This window comes from Pinus tabuliformis, chromosome 5_2, assembly GCF_031772625.1.
Source record: "Pinus tabuliformis cultivar Carrire ecotype Pingquan chromosome 5_2, CPIR1, whole genome shotgun sequence".
In the NCBI taxonomy this organism is placed as follows: domain Eukaryota; kingdom Viridiplantae; phylum Streptophyta; class Pinopsida; order Pinales; family Pinaceae; genus Pinus; species Pinus tabuliformis.
The window spans coordinates 135290066-135310566 of NC_142306.1; the positions used below are offsets into that span (position 1 = coordinate 135290066).

General features: G+C 35.0%; 1 pseudogene; it reads right to left on the minus strand.

Moving 5' to 3' along the window:
* Positions 1 to 541: 541 nt before the first annotated feature.
* On the minus strand, positions 542 to 1586 carry LOC149157880 (conserved oligomeric Golgi complex subunit 8 pseudogene; annotated as a pseudogene).
* Between the last annotated feature and the right edge of the window lie 18915 nt (positions 1587 to 20501).

Here is a 20501-nt window from a genome sequence, read left to right on the forward strand (position 1 = left end):
TCTTGGCCGATAGACAAGTCGCCTGGTGTTTGTATCCGATGCAATAGTAGTTGTTTTACTTGGTATTCGAGAATAAATGAGCCAGGGAGTGAGACTGACTACCTATATCTTGCCTACCTGCTTGCCTCGTATCATTTTCCTTATTATGCAAAGGTATTTTGGAGTCACATTTGGGGGTTTGCATTGATCAATAGGCTTCGTGTTCGATTCCACTGCGCCACTTGTGTTCAATGAACATACATAATACAAGAACACTGGGAGTAGTGAGATGAATATTCACATGGCTCTACGATAAGGAATATCACTGGAATGAGTTGAGGAAGTCTAACAAGTGGTAAATAGAGGTGGAAGTCTAAGCAATGAAGACATATCTATGGACTGCACTCTGGTCCCTCGACATACCACACTTGGCTTCTTTGATATCTCCAGTCATAGGTATCTCCTCACTACATTCCCACAACACCTTTTGGTTGACCTACCATAGTGAATCATACAACACACTACTCCTAAACATTGTATTGTTATCCCCCCTACCACCGATTCACAACACAAGATGAACATTTTCAATTGTAGAAGCCATATTGCGCACAAACAAATTATGCACCGAGGCTTCAAAAAGGGAAGGAAGAAGACCTTGGAAATCTAAACCAACCCAAGAAAGTCTCATTTCACAGTACATGCATTACTCAAGAATAATTGCTAATGATACACCTTCAGTTGTTTTTGGTAACATAGTTTGAAGTGTATTTAAATGTGAAGCTATCCTGTGCATAGCCCAACTGAAAAGCAGACCACCATCATAGTTCTCTTCATTCCCAGATGTGTCATCAGCAAATATAGCCAAGTATTGTGTAACAACATCAAAAAGATGCACTCTGTGGCGATCTTCCATTCGTTTTAAGAACTCATATACATTCCCTTGGTCCAAATCGTTAATGATAGCTATAGGCCATGCTACTCTACATTTCAAGAATTGTAAGAGCATTTCATGCTCATTAAATACTCCTAAACGACAAAGGTATCCAATCACTCAAAGACATTCTGACAACTGAATATTTGCCCAGAGCCTCTAAAGAAGTTGTGATAGCATAGATTATGTTGTTTTCCTAACTTCTTTTGCTAAAGATTGAATCACAGACAATTTCAAATGCATGGTTGCTAATTTTAGGAAAAAAGCTTCTAATTCAGGAGCCTCATCATAATTTTCATTTTGTACACACATGTCCATAAGCTGAGGAATTTCAAGCAAATCAGGTAGTGTACTATGATTTTCTAGAAGAATACGGTTTAACCTTCGCTTCTCTAATATTTGCTGAGCTGATTCCATAAGCTCATTGCATCCACTAGTAAGCCTTGGAACTTTTGATGACAATGACTCCAAATGTTTGTCAACTGAACTCACTTCTTCCCTAACTGACTACAATACGTCAGTTGTAGCAATGAATGCTCTATAATTACCAACAACGACCTCTTGCATTTGCTTTCTCAAGCGCTCTGCATCTGAATTGTATCCCTTTTGATGCATTTGCCAAGGGGACAAATTCAAGAGCCATGGATGGTTGAGCATTTGAAACTAATGACGCCATTACTTCGCAAAAAAATGTTAAATTTGATGAATTATTGAATTTTGACCTTCCAAAAATAGGTTTGACAAATCATTGCGTTAAAGATACTTCGTTGATCGTTTCAAACTTTTCCTAATTCTAGCACTAGGTGAAGGTACTTGATTCTTTGCAGCTTTAGTTTGGCGAAGAGGAATCAATTCGCAGGGTTCGGTCAAGCTTCCTTGGAATTGATTGTCTTTGGTATCTTTATGACACAAACCAGGCACTACTAGAACTGTTGACAAATTTCATTTGCAAAGAAAATCAAAGATTGAATCTCTTTTTCACAGTGTGAGTAGTCTGCATAATTTGAGAAGTAAGTGCATTGCAGTAGCGAGTCATTTGCTACATTTAAATTGATACTAAGCTATCTACTACAGTGATTTGGTGATATTGGTATCCTGCTACTCATTTAATAGTTGTAGCTATTTATCATTTTATAGGACAATTTGTAGTTGAAGATAACATCATTATATTGGTTTGAAATGGATCAAATGGATGATGTATTGAAACTACTGAATAATTTAATACATTCCATAATTGATGAGATGGTTAAGATCAAAAAAACTTATCTTTCCAATATTAAAATTTGTCTCCAAAATGCACAAGAGAATATTGAGTTTTTTCAGGTTGAGCCAAATCTAAAAAAAGAAGAGCTATGACATGGTAAGCATCATTCTATTCAGAACATTGAGGTAAACTCCCATATTGTTCAAGTTCATTTAGATTTAGTACCCAATGAAGAAGCAGTTGTACATGCAGATGAAAAAATTGAGTTTGCACTTCCCAAGTCGGTCATCAGACCTTGGGAAGATCTTGTCCACCACAAGCAAAAAACTTGTCTTGGATATGACAAGGATGTGTCCTTTCATATTCTAGGTTACTCAAAGCCCATCCAGTTTGAAAGTGTTGGATTCCTTCATGACAGTTCACCTTCAGTTGTTCCAAATTCTACCCCTCTTCCAAAGCAACGACAACAGATTGTGAAATGCCAACACTGTGGCCAAGTTGGCCACATGAAAGATCATTGTTTTGATCTTCATCCATGTAAGCATTGTCATAAAACTAGTCATTCTTAAAACAAATGCTTAAGAAAAAAACATCCTGCAAGAACAAAGATTCATCTTGGATGGATCGATTCTTGGCAATGGGATTCAACAGCCAAGAATACATTTCTCTCATACAATAGGATTTGTTCTCGAATATTGAAAAGCCTTGCAGTTGAGATCTCTTCATCTTCTCACGTTGTATCTGATGGGGGGGACGATGGTCATCTACAATATTCAAAGCCACATCAAGCAATTCTAAGCCACAACTGCCAAACAAAATTTAGAGTTGTAGCCAGAGAAAAATATGCCCTTGAGCATGCCTTCAGTGAGTGATACCTCTTCAAAGAATTCAGGACACTTCCTCTAGCATAAGACTTCAACATCTTGCTAATTTTGGAAGAGTTCCAGGAATTGCATTAAGCATTTGAGAGTTGTTGGCCATCCTTAAACCATCATAGGTTGAGACCCCCCTTTCAGGTTGAGGTTTTCCCTTTTATGAGGGGTGATACCTCCCTTTCATGGTTGAAGGTTTCTGTCTTCAAAACATCAGGAGCACTTCCTCTAGCAGAAGGCCTGAGCTTCATGCAATACTTGGAAGAGTTATGGGAACGACACTAAACGTTCCAATGTTTGTGGTCATCCTTAAATTGTGCAATATAATCCTAACATCTATATTTATTTTTTAGCCTAAGTATCCTTGGCTTAGCCACATGCGCTAAAAATCCTGTTCACACTTTCTTTTTGGTAAACTAGCTCAGTTGACCAACTTTCCCTTGTTTTTTTCCTTTAAAGGCTTAATAGCATGGAAATATTGGTCCAAACACTTTCCTAAACCATTTAGACATCTAAGTGCATGTTCGCACCTAACCACACCTCATCCACTTGAGTTATTTGAGGATTGGCGCCCCACATGAAGATCACCCTTTGAATAAAGGGATTTGGTCCCCCGGACCATTTTAGCATGTTTTAAAGTTGCCTTCCTTGGGAAAGGAACCCCTTCTAATGATTTCCTCATGGATGATAGTTGGCATAGCTTGTCTTGAGTCATTGTTGCCATTTTAGGCCTCCCTTTAGTTTTTCTTAGCCTTTTCATGTTTTTTTACTAGTTTTTTCCTAGTTTTCTAGATTCGACAATTTCTATATAGCCACCTCCCTTTGGGATTAGAGGTTTGGTTTCTCATGTATTAATATTGTTCATTTATTTAATATATTGATTTTATGGAGAAAATTATTTCTCTCATCTCTTTAATATCAGTAAATTACTTGTGTTTAATTTAACTAGAATTCTATATCTATCGAAGTTTTTACAGGAATTCTACATGGTATCAGAGCTAGTTCGAATCTAGTTGATTGTACACAGTTTTATTTGTAGTTATCGCTCATTAGGAGGTGCAGAAAGAAAAAATGGATCATCTCACTCATCCCAAAAAAATCATTCTAAAACCTTTCAATTACTTCGAATGGAAGACATAAATTACTCTACTCCTCCGAAGCAAAGGGCTTTACAAGGTAACAATGGGAACAGAGACCAAACTGACTTCTGCAGTAGAGAAGATCAGGTATTTCAATAAATTAGATGAAGCAATTGGGTTGATATGCCTATCAATTTCCATAGAACTCCTCTTTCATGTCAGTGGAGCCACTACTCTCGATGCGGTCCGGACCACATTGGAAGGATTATTCAGTAAGTAGGATGAAATAAGAGTGCATCAACTAGAGAATGAGCTCATATCCCTCATTTCAGCTCATTTCAGCGACTTGCAAGAATACTTCATCAAGTTTAAATCCCTCGTCAATGAACATGATGCATGTGGAGTCAAGAAAGAGGAATATCAACTCATCGTTTTGATTCTCTCAAAATTATGCCCTGAATATTTCGTATTTGTATTGTATTTTCAAGCATCTAAATTGACTCAGGAAAACTAGAAAATGCCTCGATTGAATGAGTTCATTACAAGATTGACTTAAGAGCAAGCTAAGTTAGCCCAAATGGGTGCCATCAAGCATTCAAAGAACCAAGCACTTGCGGCTACTGATGCTCCAAAGAGTAGTGGAAGGGACAAGCAAAAGGGGAAGGGTAAATTTAATGAATCGAAGAAGGAGAGACCCGTCCAATCTTCAGAGAGCTCTTCTTTTCCTAAGGGTAAGAAGAAGAAGGAAAGAACACTTTACAGCTAATGTTCCAAATTTTTTCGTCCTGAAGAAAATTGCATGAGGAAAACAATCGATGAGATGGCTAAGTAATTGCAGCAACACATTATCACCATGCTTGAGAATGCCAAGAAGAAGGATGATAATAGAATGGGAGATGGGAGAGGGAGAGCACGAGATGGTCATGCTTTAATGGTTGTCACATCCACTCCATCAGCTTGGATCCTTGATTTAGGTGCATTGAACCATATGGCTACATCAAAAGATGAATTTTCCTCCATCGAAGAAAGCACCAGATCCACAATTTACTTGGGAGATGCCACATGTGCAAAGGTGTGTGGAGAAGGAATTGTAGACCCTGAAGGGGGTTGCTTCACAAATGTGCTTCATGTTCCCTCGCTATCCACAAATCTTCTCTAAATATATCAGATCACTCATTTTGGCTCTGGAAGGAAGGTGGAGTTCACTCCGGACTCCAGAGTGATTACCGACATTTCCACGGGCTCACAACTTGCACATGGAATTGCAGATCATGGTTCTTGTTTGTATTTATTCTCCCACTTTGCTACTAAATCTATTAGCACTGTATTTATGTCCCAATATAATGATATCAATAGGTTATGTCATGAAATATTTGGCCATCTAAAACATAAGTACTTGCATCAACTCAGCAAGGAAAACATGGTAGAAGGATTGCCCACTATTAAATTCACAAGCGGTGTATGTCAAGGATGCATTCTTGGCAAGCATCCAGAGAAAAAGTTTGACAAAGGGAGGGCATAGAGAGCTTCTTCACCTCTTGGGCTGATTCACAGTGACATCACAAGCCCATTTTCACAACCTTCAATCAGTAAGGCTCGATATGTACTCACCTTCATAGATGATTTCTCTCGCTTTACTTGGGTATTTTTTCTGAAATTAAAATCGGAAGTATTTGAATTCCTTATAGAATTTAAAGCACTTGCTGAGAATGAGTCTGGGTGTAAGATTTATATACTCCATATTGATAATGGGGGGGATTATTTCAACAAATATGTGCAACAACTTTGTATTGATGCAGGTATATAGCTACAAAACACAATGCCATATACACCACAGCATAATGGTGTCGCGGAGAGGAAAGACCGGTTGTTAAAAGAGATGGCCAATTATATGCTACAGTCCAAATAATTAGCTCCTAAGCTATGGGCTAAAGCTATTAATTTTGCATCATACATTCAGAACTGCATTCCTTACAAAGCACTCAAAGACACCACTCCATTTGAATGTTGGACCGGTCAGAAACCGAAAGCGTCACACTTCCGCAGTTTTGTTTCACGAGCATGGGCTCACATTCCGACAGATAAGAGGATGGATTTGGAGCCTCAAAGTGTTGAATGTATCTCTGTTGGATATCTTGAAAGTGTCAAAGGTTATATATTGTTTGACTCTCACACTGAAAAGTTCCTTATAGCTTGAAGTGTGAAGTTTGAAGAACAATCACTGCATGATTTTCAGTAGACCCTGCCGAGTAACCACTTGTTGCCACTGATGAGGAAGAGTCCAAAACTTCTTCAAGCACTTCAGAGCATCCATCAGAGAAGCATCTTGGGTCTGATTCATAGGATGAGGATCAGGTCATGGCTACTCCAACTCAACTGCCAACTTGGGTAGAGAAAACCCTGCAAAATGCGGGTGAACTAATCAGTGATCTTGCGGATGCGAGAAGGACTAGATCACAGTTTCTTGGGGCTCCTAAAGCCCTAGTTGCCACCGAACCATTTCTTCCCATACATTTCTATATGACACTTGGTTTACATCCACAACCACACTCTGAGCTACTGGAAACCGACTTTTAGAGGCTGCCATGGATGAAGAGTACTCTTCTCTCATGGAAAACAACACATGGGACTTGGTTCCACTTGCAAAAGGAAGAAAGCTTGTTCGATGTCGATGGATTTATCAAAAAAAGATTACTGTAGATGGTGAGATCAGAAAGTGAAAATCTTGACTTGTTGCAAAAGGATACTCACTGGTATAAGGCATAGACTACATAGAGATATTTTCACATGTTTCAAAAATGGACTCCATTCGACTAGTTTAGCCATAGTTGCTTCTCGCATATGGGAAGTCCATCACATGGATGTGAAGAGTGCATTTCTTCATGAATATCTCAAGGAGGAAATATATATGGAGCAGCGATAGGGATACATTCAAAACTCTTCCCTCGTTTGCAGATTAGAGAAATCTTTGTATGGTCTAAAACAAGCTCCTAGAGCCTGGTATGCAAAGACATATTCTTTCCTCCTTTCCATTGGATTCATTCAATGCGAATATGATCCGAATGTTTATTTGATGCAACATGATGATTCCATTTTGCTGATAGTACTTTATGTAGATGATTTACTGATGACAGAGAACCTTACCTCAACTATTGATTCGGCAAAATCAACATTGCACGATCGAATTTCCATGATAGATTTGGGACTGTAGCACTACTTTCTTGATCTTGAAGTTTCTCAGTCTACTTTCGGGATGCAGATGACACAATGTAAGTATACATCGAATCTACTTGTCCACTTTCATATGAAAAAATGCAAGTCAACATCATCTCCCTTTCTTTTAGGGATTAGATTTGAGGATGCAGGTACTACACCTTTGGTGGATAGTACAATGTATCGGCAGTTGGTTGGGAGTTTGTTGTATCTTACTCACACCATACCTGATATATATTTTGTAGTAGGAATTTGTTCCAGATATTTGTAGGACCCCCATGAGCTTCACTGGAAAGCTGCAAAGAGAATCCTTAGATATGTGGAAGGTACTTCTAGTTTTGGTATCTTTTATGGTGCAGATTTCCCAATTTCACTGATTGGGTACACAAATTTTGATTGGGCTGGCGATGGTACAGACCATAAGTCCACCTCTGGTTATGTTTTTAGCTTTTGTTCATGGCCGTTTTGTTGGTCTAGCAAGAAGCAATCCACGATTTATTTATCTATAGCCGAGGTAGAGTATAGAGGTACAGCGAATGCAACTACATAGGCTGTTTTGTTGTAGGGGTTTCACTCCGAGTTTGGTATTCATTATCCACTTCCGACTGTCATATTTTGTGATAATTATGGGTCCATTCAGATATCGACTGATCCAGTTCAGAGGCAAAGGAACAAGCACATCAAGATTCACATGCATTACATCCACGAGCTGATTTGTGACTGAGTCATATCACTCTAGTACTACCCCACTGAGTAGAAGGTTGTAGACATCTTCACCAAGTCTTTCACTGAAAATAAATTATTAGAACTAGGAGCTATGCTTGGAGTGGTGGAGACAGCTGAGTAGGCCCTTCTAGCCACTTAGCCCTTTTTTCCTCTTTTTTTTTGGGTGGGGGGGGTTTCCCTCGAGCTTTTCCCTCTTTCCTCGTTTTATGATGATCTTTTATTTATTGTGTCTGAGTACCTAACATGGCATCTTGGTCAAGACTCAGTTTAGAGAAGTGAGCTAGGATGGGGGGGGGGGATGGTGTCGGAATATAATCCTAACATATACATTTATTTTTTAGCCTAAGTGTCCTTCACTTAGCCACATGCACTAAAAATCATGTTCACACTTGGGTTTTGGTAAACTAGCTTGGTGGACCAACTTTCCCTTGATTTTTGCCTTTAAAGGCTTAATATTATGGAAATATTGGTCCAAATACTTTCCTAAACCATTTAGACATCTAAGTGCATGTTCACACCTAACCACACCTCATCCACTTGAGTTGTTTGAGGATTAGCACCCCACATGAAGATTCCTCCTTAAATCAAGGGATTTGGTCCCCCGGACCATTTTAGCATGTTTTAAAGTTGCCTTCCTTGGGAAATGCAGCCCTCTTCATTCTTTCCTCATGGCTGACAATTGGCATAGGTTGTCTTAAGTCATTGTTGCTAGTTTAGGGCTCCCTTTAGCTTTTCTTAGCCTTTTCTAGTTTTTTACTAGTTTTTTCCTAGTTTTCTAGATTTGCCAATTTCTATATAACCACCTCCCTTTGGGATTAGATGTTTGGTTGCCCATGTATTACTATTGTTCATTAATTTAATACATTTATTTTATGGATCAAATTCTTTCTGTCCTCTCTTGAATATTAGCAATTTTTTTGCATTTAATTCAACTAGAATTCTAGATCTATCGGAGTTTCTGCAGGAATTCTACATAAACCACCTCCCTTATACCAACATTTCAGAGAGCACATTCAGCCTAGTGCTGCCATGCATTTTCACACATTTTTTTAGTATAGCTCTCTTCTTGGACTCATACATAACCCTTCGAATTAGGGGGGGATGTTGGACACCTAATCCTCTACGGGTTGGTGTGGAAGCTGAATAGTGTAAGGAAGTCCAATAGACCTTGGAATATGAAACCAAAGGTCATATGGATGTACTATAAATGTATATCATTTGGTAATAATAGATATACTCCCATGTTTATCATTCATATTATGTTGTTGCCATGTATGTGTCTAACAAAGATAATTTTTCAAAGTTTTTATTAGGATGCATCATGTGTGTCACTCTTTAAATAACCTGAAAATACCTTACTTCAATCATTTAACCCAATCCTACAGCAAAAGGGGCATCAATAGTAAATGCAGAAATAGGAAAAACAAGAATAAGATATGAATCTAAATAAGAAGTGAAAAGAATAAAAGGAAATTATACAAAATGGATCTGAGGCTCCTGGGATGGCCAAGTCCAAGGATACTGAAAGTCCTATGAAGGAGAACAAGATTTACAAGATAAAAATGGCACTAAGCTTCATTATTTGAATCAATCCAAGTACATCCCTACTAGAAATGAAAGTGGAGCCGTAAAAAAACAAGTTTTCTTGACAATAAGACTACTAAATACATCCCTCTAGAGCCATATTTGAATTGTTACTTATCCAAAATGATAAGAAATAATTCTCCTTTAAAGGACGAAGATTTCTCCTCCAAAATCCCACAAATAGTGGATCTGGTTGCCAACATCAGGAATTTGCATTAAATGATAAGCAACACATTCCTAGATTTTCTCAGTCATTAGAGCTCTAGAAATTTTCAATATTTTAAAAATATTTTTTTCATTTATTATCTAATATTGATCCCCATGTAGTATGGAGCAAGTTTGTAGATTGGCTCTTCCTCCAAATCTCCATAATTTTCCCAATATTCTCACAATATTCTACAAAAATAGATAATATTAAGGACAAATATGCAATTATATCTAAAACTTCCTCATGAACATATTAAAGCTAAAAATATGTCATCTAGTGCAAAAAGAGAGATCTAATGTGTTGAAGGATAGTCATATGGACCTTAATTTATTTCTAATATGGAGGCCCATTATGGGGTACCTGTGAAAACAATGAAAGGAAAGTTATTGTGAGTCAATATAATTGTAAATAAAATGATACAAAACTCAAATATAAAAAAGTGTGCTCGATAATTTTGCTGGAAATAGACTCAAGCACATCCCATGAGAAAATTCTATTAAAACCTAAGAAGGGAAGGCATTAAACCCTAGGAACCCTAGGCCCAAATCAAACTAGTTTTAAACCTTAAGGGGTGGAGAGAACTTTCTGAGAGGATTCATCATCTAAACACAAAAAAAGGGTTTAATACTCATAAAGAGAAATTTTTGAGAAAAAATATAAATAATATGAGAGTTTGGCAAATAAAAAGAGAAGGAAAGTATAATTTCTACTTCTTACCTTCATTTTTCACATCATTGAACCCTCCTACTGCATTACATATCTCAGAGAGCGTTGGATGGACATATTTTGTGTCTCTGTAGTTTAAGGTTGCAGACTCTCTCAGAGCAATGGAGAAGGAGAAATATGAGTTGAATTGGGCACGACCAAATAAGCGTTTAGTTACCAAAACTAACCAAAGCTCTCACAACCATTGATTTTGAACACTATACCATTGTACATTTGATCATTTGGTAGCTTAGTGGATCCATAAGGGAAAAAAAGTTAGGTGAAAGAGACCATCGATGTGTGATAGCTCACATCGCTGGAACATTTAGTGATAAAGTGATGCCACAGGGCATAGGTGTTGCAACTTCGAAATTATCACACACTAAAACTCAAATATTCACACAATAGGTATGCACCAAATATTAAAAAATAATTCATTAATAAATAAAATATATATAGGAGAACCATTGGCCTCTCATTCCTCACTCTCATACTTACTTATACATTTACATGAATCGTGGGCTCACCTAGATTTATACAAGTGGTTCTGAACCCAAAGTAGGTTCTAGATCCTAAAATAACTCCCCACAATATCTCTCATGATCCATAAAACCTCTCACTTAATGCCTTATATCTAGAAAATATCCAACTAACCCATAAATCTCTTGACTCTTCCAAAATACTCTTGAACCTTTTCCTATTTACAATAATTCTCATTCTCTCCTAAAACTATAGGAAATATGACAAATAATTAAATCATAATAATCCTAATTTAAGAAACTAAATCTCTTAGTAAAACATTGACCCTAGGTTAGACGCACCTACATCAGACTCCCCGGGTAAAGGAAAATTCATGGTCTCTTGACCATATGTCTTTATAAGTTGATCAAAATTCCTCTTCGATCCCAAACCTTAGTCTTTTGTTGATCATCCATTATTCAATGGTTGTGAATTTTAATTCATGACGTTTCCAAACTTTATGTTGCAATCCTCCTCCTTCTTTGTTGATGAATACTCGTGCAGTCAAATGTATCTTGTTGTTTCCCTTTTGCCCCATATTGAAATATCTTTTTTTCCATTAGTTTCCTTAATTGTTCAATTTCAATATATAATTTAGTTTCCAACTTAAATTTATTTTTACTGCCTTGGAATATCAATTCATCATCATTAAATTTCAAATTACATTCAAGTTCCACATTTGCACTGTTTGAACAATTTTCTTTTGCAACTTACATAGATTCAGGTTCCATCAGCGTCTTCTCTAGCAACTGTAATTCTTCTTCACATTTCATAATAATTTTATGATCATGTTCATAAATCATTTCAGTAGATTGGTCTTCATCCATGCATGAAACAAAATTAATCTCATGTCCATCATCTGCAACACATTTTGCATCCACAAACCAATTGTTGGATTTAAAAACATAAGGATTTATAGTCTCGATAGATGAATTTTTCCTCAAGTCTTTATGATGATATTCTAAATAGTTTGTGGTGCCATCTGTGGGAATTGAACCGACGTTCACATTAAAAAAAATTATTCCATCATCATCATTTTCCTCACCAAGCGTGAGTCCTTTTTCTGGTTCACAAAAGCATACATTCATATCTGTTATCTGGAGTTTTTTCGCTTCCCTTAACAAACCTTTCAACTTGTGTTTTTCTCTCCTTGCAATCAATTGCTTAATTCACAATCTAGTTGTCCTCTTCATTATCCATCAATGTTTATGATTTTCTAGTAGCTCCATGAACACATCAAGTCATGCCTTTAATTCAATGATATCTTTCCCGAACTTTTCACCATGTACACCAACTGTTATGGCATAGCTGTGGTTTTTCCCTAAATTCTACAAATGACAATGCATAATGATCTTAATCTCCTCCTTTCACAAATTTCGCCTTCTTCACTGTAAGTTGCAATTGAACTAACACTTTTCCATGTTATATTCTCTAATCTTGGTGAATGGTTCATTTCACATGAACCTTATTTCTAAGCACTTCTTACCCTTTCCTTCCTTGTTGCAACAACTACAATATGCATTAACTAGAATTTGGGTGCCAGGGTCCACCGATCATGCACCCATTACATTTAATAATTTAAACTTAAACACACTTTTGATTTGACTTATGGATTTTTAAATGCATTCTTCTAATCTGACATCAACTCTTCATTAATGAACCTTGGGTGTCGGGTACATCCTTTTTAGGCAATATATAAATGAATTCTCGAAATTTAATTGGACTTGGATGTAACTTGGGTGTCAGGTACATCCTTTTTAGGCAATATATAAATGAATTCTCGAAATTTAATTGGACTTGGATGTAACTTTGAAATCATAACTTTATCAACTTTTACTCTACCTTTCCTCCAACACTCCTTTAAACTTTTCTCTCACCGGGAATTCTCTTACCAAAATAAAAACAAACCGTTACACATTTACAAACCATCAATTTAACTTTAAAATCTCACCACCCCTAAGTCTCTCTCCTCCAATATTAATTACCTCGCAACTCCATGAAAGAATTACCTTATTACTCTACCCAACTTTAAAATCTCACCACTAAGTCTCTCTCCTCCAATATTAATTACCTCGCACCTCCATGAAAGAATTACCTTATTACTCTACCCAAATAACACACCTTCTCTTCTTTTCTTTTCAAAATGCTTTTACATGAACCTCAAAATAATTTTAAAAAACTTTATGAAATCACATAAAGCGATTGATTGTTTCCTTCAAACAATAATGAATCTCAGATTTTAGTTTATCACTAAAAATTATCATTGATGATGATGGTCCACATTCCACTCACGTATTTGGTAATATGAGAAACTTCAGATGCTTTAAACCTATAACTTTATAAAAGATAAAGTTACAATTCCTGTATAATCATATTTCCCTTATAATTCATATTTCATTTTAATCCAATGACAAAACCGTCTTCCACTCCTCCTGCAAACAATACTTCAACGCCGCCTTCGATTTATTTCCGCGGCACATTTACAACTCCATAACATAGTATTCTTTCCACAAAATCCACATTCCGGCATTCAACATTTGTACACAACGATTGGAAACAAAGGGAAGTGGCTCTACGATGGCTCTCACACCTGCGAAGAAATATCACAACAAAACAGTTGGTCGTTATGCCTGCAATAGTTTCTCCAACGCTCTCGGGCTCAAGATGGCTCAGGACTACATAATTTTTCAATGCTCCGGCAATCAACGCCCCAATAATCAACAGTTAAAAAATGTTCGAACAATATTCTTCTATATAGTCTCAAGTCCCAGAATTAAATCTCCGCATCGAGTTGATATTAAACATACTTTTTGGAACAAGAATGCCACTTAAAAACACCACAATAGCTTGGATTACTTGCATGGGCCACCACACTTCCGCTATGCCAAATGCGAATTACAAGTTGGAGACAGATCGAGACTTCATGCACCAACATGGAATATGCGTAAGCATACAAATCCTTAGCGTAGTGTGGATACAAGTGAAAACAAAATACAGAACAAGGAATAGGAATTCCACCACTTTTAGAAGTGTGACGAAATTCCCTAGAAGAAAATGAAACGTGGGGCTGAAAAATATCAGTTCTGAGGAAAGCTTTAACTTCAGACCAACTTCATCCAATGTCCAATTATGTTAAATTCTCTATAAGTTAGAAAATCGGCGAGCCGAAAAATCCATTCCATCAGCCAAATTACAGTGATGGATCCATATCACAGTTTCCAGATAGAGAAATACACACAGAACCAATACTATCTGCAATGGTGAATGGGTACCACGCAGATACCACACAACAATTCAAGGAACTAATTCTGATGGTTAGCACTACTCTCTTGCAATGATATCCTCCTTTCTTAATAATGGCAATGAATCTCCGTTCTCCGTCTCAGGTGTCTTCACGTACTTCACCTTCACGCATTCTCTAAAAACAATAAAAATACTTCAAAGAACGCGACATTTAATCTCAGATAGAAATCCTCATGTAGCAATCTAACATTGATGAACAACAACGATACAACGACGATCTTGCGTGGTCTTGGAACGACTCCTTCAAATTTAGTTATACGACTCCACCTACTCGCCACTTAGCTTCTCTCCATACATCAACTATGCCCACGATAGCCAACACAACATCCCAATAGCCACACTACCTATTCTTGTGGCTTCAAATCAAGCTCTCACAGTGGCGTATATCATACAACGTCATATCCGAGAGCACTACTCCCGCGCTTGCACCATATGGAACTTCAACATTGATCCACACGATGATCAACAGATACTTACTCCCTAATGATCTTCTTGGTGTCATTACTCTTCAGAACTTTTGCAATGATGTTGACATTGTTTTAATGCCCCCCAGACAACAATTCCTCCCTACAGATTGTGTGCTCATGCACAGAAAACAACAATTGTACACATACTTAGTAGTTTTATTGGGAATTACATAGAAAAAATTGTAGTACTTCATAGCAAGCAATGACTTCCCCATACATTCATAACAGTTCATAGCAGACATCGCCTTCCCATACATTTAGAATCTGGTCGATCCAGTTAAGAGAAGCTCCACACTGAGCTCACGAGACTATCGTCTCTGGTCAAAATATACTTCGCCTCAAGACAATATCTCTGTTTCCATTTTCCTCGTGGTGATTACTTCTAAATTCCTGAGCGATGGCTTCTTTCTAGTTGACGACTCGATTTTCTTTTCTGTGATGGTGATAACTACACCTTTATTCTTTGACAATTGTGTGACATGGGATGAATCCACATGACACCGTCTCACTTCTCTCATGGCATGGATAATCTCTGGATTGACGATGCCCTAGCTAGGCTTGGCGATGTCCGAACTGGGCTTGGCTTGGGATAGTCACGATACCTTATGCATAGAACCACTCCAAAGAGACGCAGACTCCCTGATAGCGCATTTTGACGGACATAAACGAAAGAGCTAATAGACACAGATACACCTACTTGACGCTCTCCCGATGAAGCAAACTTTTGACACACCAGTATATCAGCCACACCAGCATATCAGCCACACTAGCATATCAACCGTACTAACAGCTCTGAGAGCAAAATTATCTGTAACAAACTAACCATAGGGGTTTCACTTAATAAATTAACTCACAACATAAATCCACACAATAGATATGCACAAAATGTTCAGAAATAATCCATTAACAAATAAAACATTTGTAAGAGAACCACTGTCTTGATCATTAGCCTCTCATTTCTTACTCTCACACTTACTTCTACATTGACATGCCTTATTGGCTCATCCATATTTATAAGTGAATTTCAATCCAAAATGGGTCCTAAATCCTAAACTAACTCTTACAATATCTCTTATAATCCATAAACCTCTCACTTAATCTCTTATCTCTGAATAATATCCAACTAACCCGTAAATTTATCAAAATCTTCCAAAATACTCTTAAACCCTTCATAAACATTTGACCATAGGTTATTTTTTTGTTGGCATAACAAAAGAATTTACTACGTTCTTAGCACAAATATCAAAACATTACAAACCAATCTAAATCATATATAGTTGATACATCGCTCATGAGATAAAGTAAATTGATCATATTTATATATATAAACATCATAACGTCATAGCCTACAACCGAGAAGATATAGTGGTGGGGGTAATATAACCTCTGTAATGAAAGGGTTTATTATTATAACCGTTATATAAAATAAATGCGATGTAACAACTTTTAACTTAAAGAAGAAATTGAAATTTGGTACATTATATATATTATGTTTACATTGCGAGATTAATTGTTTTTTATTTGTGGTTAAGAGACATTGCAAGTTTTATGAGAGTTAAAGGGTTCAATATTGTGGCTTTTTTTTTAGGGAAAATGATAACAAAATGTGTTGTGTTCCATAGAAAAGAAGAATTAGAAATATGACAATTTTTCCTACCAGACCAAAGTGTCCACTTTTATTTAAATGAATTCTTGAGATATAGGTGCAATTTTATGAAGAACTTTGATCCATATTCACTATGTTGTTTTAAAATAATACATAACTGAGAATATAAATCACCAATTAGGAGTGAGCATGAACCATAAATAAGAAATCAAATAAATTTGTTTGTTATAAGTCCAATGTAATGGGAAGTGAAGAATCTTGTCATGCGTAGATTGAAACAAGTTTTGTTACATAAGTTATGAAAATACTCATTGAATTATTGTTGAAGTATCCTTACCTACAAGAATTGATATGTTGGGCACCTAGGACAGCAGCAACTGCTTGGAAGATTTATTTATTTACACATGTTAATTAATAAGTTATATCTGGTACATGCTAAATAGTGAGTAGAGAGAGAATTTCATGATCTCTAATGATGAGAAATTACGTATGCAGACAAACATAAATAAAATAAAGTAACAAGTCCTACATCATTATGTTTAGGAAAAAATATGGTGTACTGTATCTAAAATTAACCTTAAAATAACGGATTGTATACTTGATGATGACATGTTAATGGTTGTGAAGCCCTCATGATAATTTCAGAAAAGAAAAAAAGGAATATATATATATATATATATATATATATATATATGAAACATATAAGATCAATATCCTCCTAATCAAAGGAGCCTTACAAATATTGGTTACAATAGTGGAATAAAAGGTATAAATGATCATCATGTAGGTAAGTTGCAATAAAAAATCATAATAAATTATCATGCAAAGGAGATTAGTCTCGAGAATGGTCAAGCAAGAAACATAATTGACAATTTTAAAAGAAAATGAGTGGATAATATTATATTGGTTACTCCAATACATCAAGTAAACACAGAAGCACATCAAAATAATGTTGTTGATACTTAGAAAGATACAAGATTTACACCAAATCTAGTAACTATAAAGCGAGGATTAGAGGAAATTTCAAGAATATGGAAATTTACTAGGAAGGGAATGCAACAACCCTGAAATATATATATATATATATATATATATATATATATATATATATATATATATATATATATATATATATATATATTTAATTTTCTATGTCTGATGGAGACACGGGGCTCAATATTCTTCTGAGTTTTAGAATTCGAACATCAAATCAAGGAATGAGTTGCTAATTGGTCTATTTTATAAATACCTCATCATTGGAAAGGGAAATCTTGATTGAAATCAAAGATGAAAAGATACTTTTGATTGATTGAAATGAGTGTAATTGTAACTCTAATATCTAAAGATTTGATGTGATTTGGTACATCAAGATAAACATAAGAAGCCAAAGGCTAGATTACATGGAAAATCTAGAAAAACTGTAGAATATATATATATATAATTAATTTAAGGCGAAATGATGTAGCCATAAACTTTAAGGGGGAAACTCTTAACCTAGTCTTTGCTAGTGAGACACTTTTTCTTTTAATGTTTTGGAAATATTATAAGTTGAAAATGGGTTTATTATTATAACCATTATATAAAATAAATGCGATGTAACAACTTTTAACTTAAAGAAGAAATTGAAATTTGATACATTATATATATTATGTTTACATTGCGAGATTAATAATCTTTTATTTGTGCTCAAGACGCATTGCAAGTTTTATGAGAGTTAAAGGGTTAAATATTGTGGCTTTTTTAAGGGAAAATAATTACAAAATGTGTTGTGTTCTATAGAAAAGAAGAATTAGAAATATGACAACTTTTCCTACTAGATCAAAGTGTTCACCTTTATCTAAATGAATTCTTGAGATATAGGTGCAGCTATGTGAAGAACTTTGATCTATATCCACTATGTTATTTTAAAATAATGCATAATTAAGAACATAAATCACCAATTAAGAGTAAGAAATGAACCATAAATAAGAAATCAAATAAATTTGTATGTTATAAATCTAATGTAATGAAAAGTGAAGAATCTTGTCATGCGTAGATTGAAATAAGCTTTGTTACCTAAGTTATGAAAATACTAATTGAATTATTGTTGAGGTATCCTTATGTACAAGAATTAATATGTTGAGCACCTAGGACAACAGACAACTGCTTGGAAGATTTGTTTATTTACACATGTTAATTAATAAGTTATATCTCGTACATGCTGAATAGTGAGTATAGAGAGAATTTCATGATCTCTAATGATGAGAAATTACGTGTGCAGACAAACATAAATAAAATAAGGTAACAATTCCTACATCATTAAATAATTATAAAACAATAATAGGTATGTTTAGGAAAAAATATGGTGTGCGGTATCCCAAATTAACCTTAAAGTAACGGATTGTATAGTTGATGATCACATGTTAATGGTTGTGAAGCCCTCTTGATAATTTCAGAAAAGAAAAAAAAAGAATATATATATATATATATATATATATATATATATATATGAATATGAAACATATAAGATCAATATCCTCCTAATCAAAGGAGCCTTACAAATATTGGTTACAATAGTGGAATAAAAGGTATAAATGATCATCATGTAGGTAGGTTGCAATAAAAAATCATAATAAATTATCATGCAAAGGAGATTAGTCTCGAGCATGGTCAAGCAAGAAACATAATTGGGACTTTTAAAAGAAAATGAGTGGATAATAGTATATTGGTTACTCCAATACATCAAGTAAACACGGAAGCACATCGAAATAATGTTGTTGATACTTAGAAAGATACAAGATTTACACCAAATTTAGTAACTATAAAGCGAGGATTAGAGGAAATTTCAAGAATATGGAAATTTACTAGGAAGGGAATGCAACAACCCTGAAATATATATATATATATATATATATATATATATATATATATATATATATATATATATTTAATTTTCTATGTCTGATGGACACATGGGGCTCAATATTTTTCTGAGTTTCAAAATTCTAACATCAAATCAAGGAATGAGTTGCTAATTGGTCTATTTTATAAATACCTCGTGATTGGAAAGGGAAATATTGATTGAAATCAAAGATGAAAACATACTTTTGATTGATTGAAATGAGTGTAATTGTAACTCTAATATCCAAAGATTTGATATGATTTGGTACATCAAGATAAACATAACAAGACGAAGGCTAGATTACATGGAAAATATAGAAAAGTTGTAGAATATATATATATATATATATATATATATATATATATATATATATATATATATATATATATTAAGGCGAAATGATGTAGCCATAAACTTTAAGGGGGAAACTCTTAACCTGGTCTTCGCTAGTCAGACACTTTTTCTTTTAATGTTTTGGAAATATTATAAACTGAAAATGGGTAGCATATCAAATAATATATATATATATATATATATATATATATATATATATATATATATATATATAAAAGTTAAGTACTTACAATAATGGAATTTTTTACTAAATACTTTAAGGAGTTTGTTATCTTAGTGTGGCTTGACGGACTAATAGTGGATATATGTAAAATGTGATTTAAATCATGAAGATAGTCTATTAAGGTAAGTAAGGAAAATGTGGCATTAAGAAAAATTACGTTGTGACAATGAAAGTGTTGGTATTATAATGGAATAATTTTTACTTATAGTTATTGTCAACATGGAAAGTGCAACATGGCTAGTCAACGTTACCCCTAATAAGTGTCTTAAAGAACATTAATATGAATTTTATGGACATAAGCGAAATTTTGTCAAATGGTTGATTAGAATGGACATATGCTTACAAAATCATGATGTCAAGATAAACACACTAATATGATATGTTTAGGTAACTAATAAGCACATAGATGCAAAGGGGGAAATACCCCATAGCTTATTTCACCTTAAAAAAAAGAGAGATAAAAGACGGAGCACATGCAACCTCCAACCATCTTAGTCAATAATTTGAAAAATAGAGAAGATTGCAAACTGTAAGAAGATAATTGTGAGAAAAATAATGGATGAGGCATGTGAGAGAGGTACATTGGTAAGATTTGGTGATGTAATTTCCTGGTTAGATTTTATTGAATGTAGACATGCCCATACTAC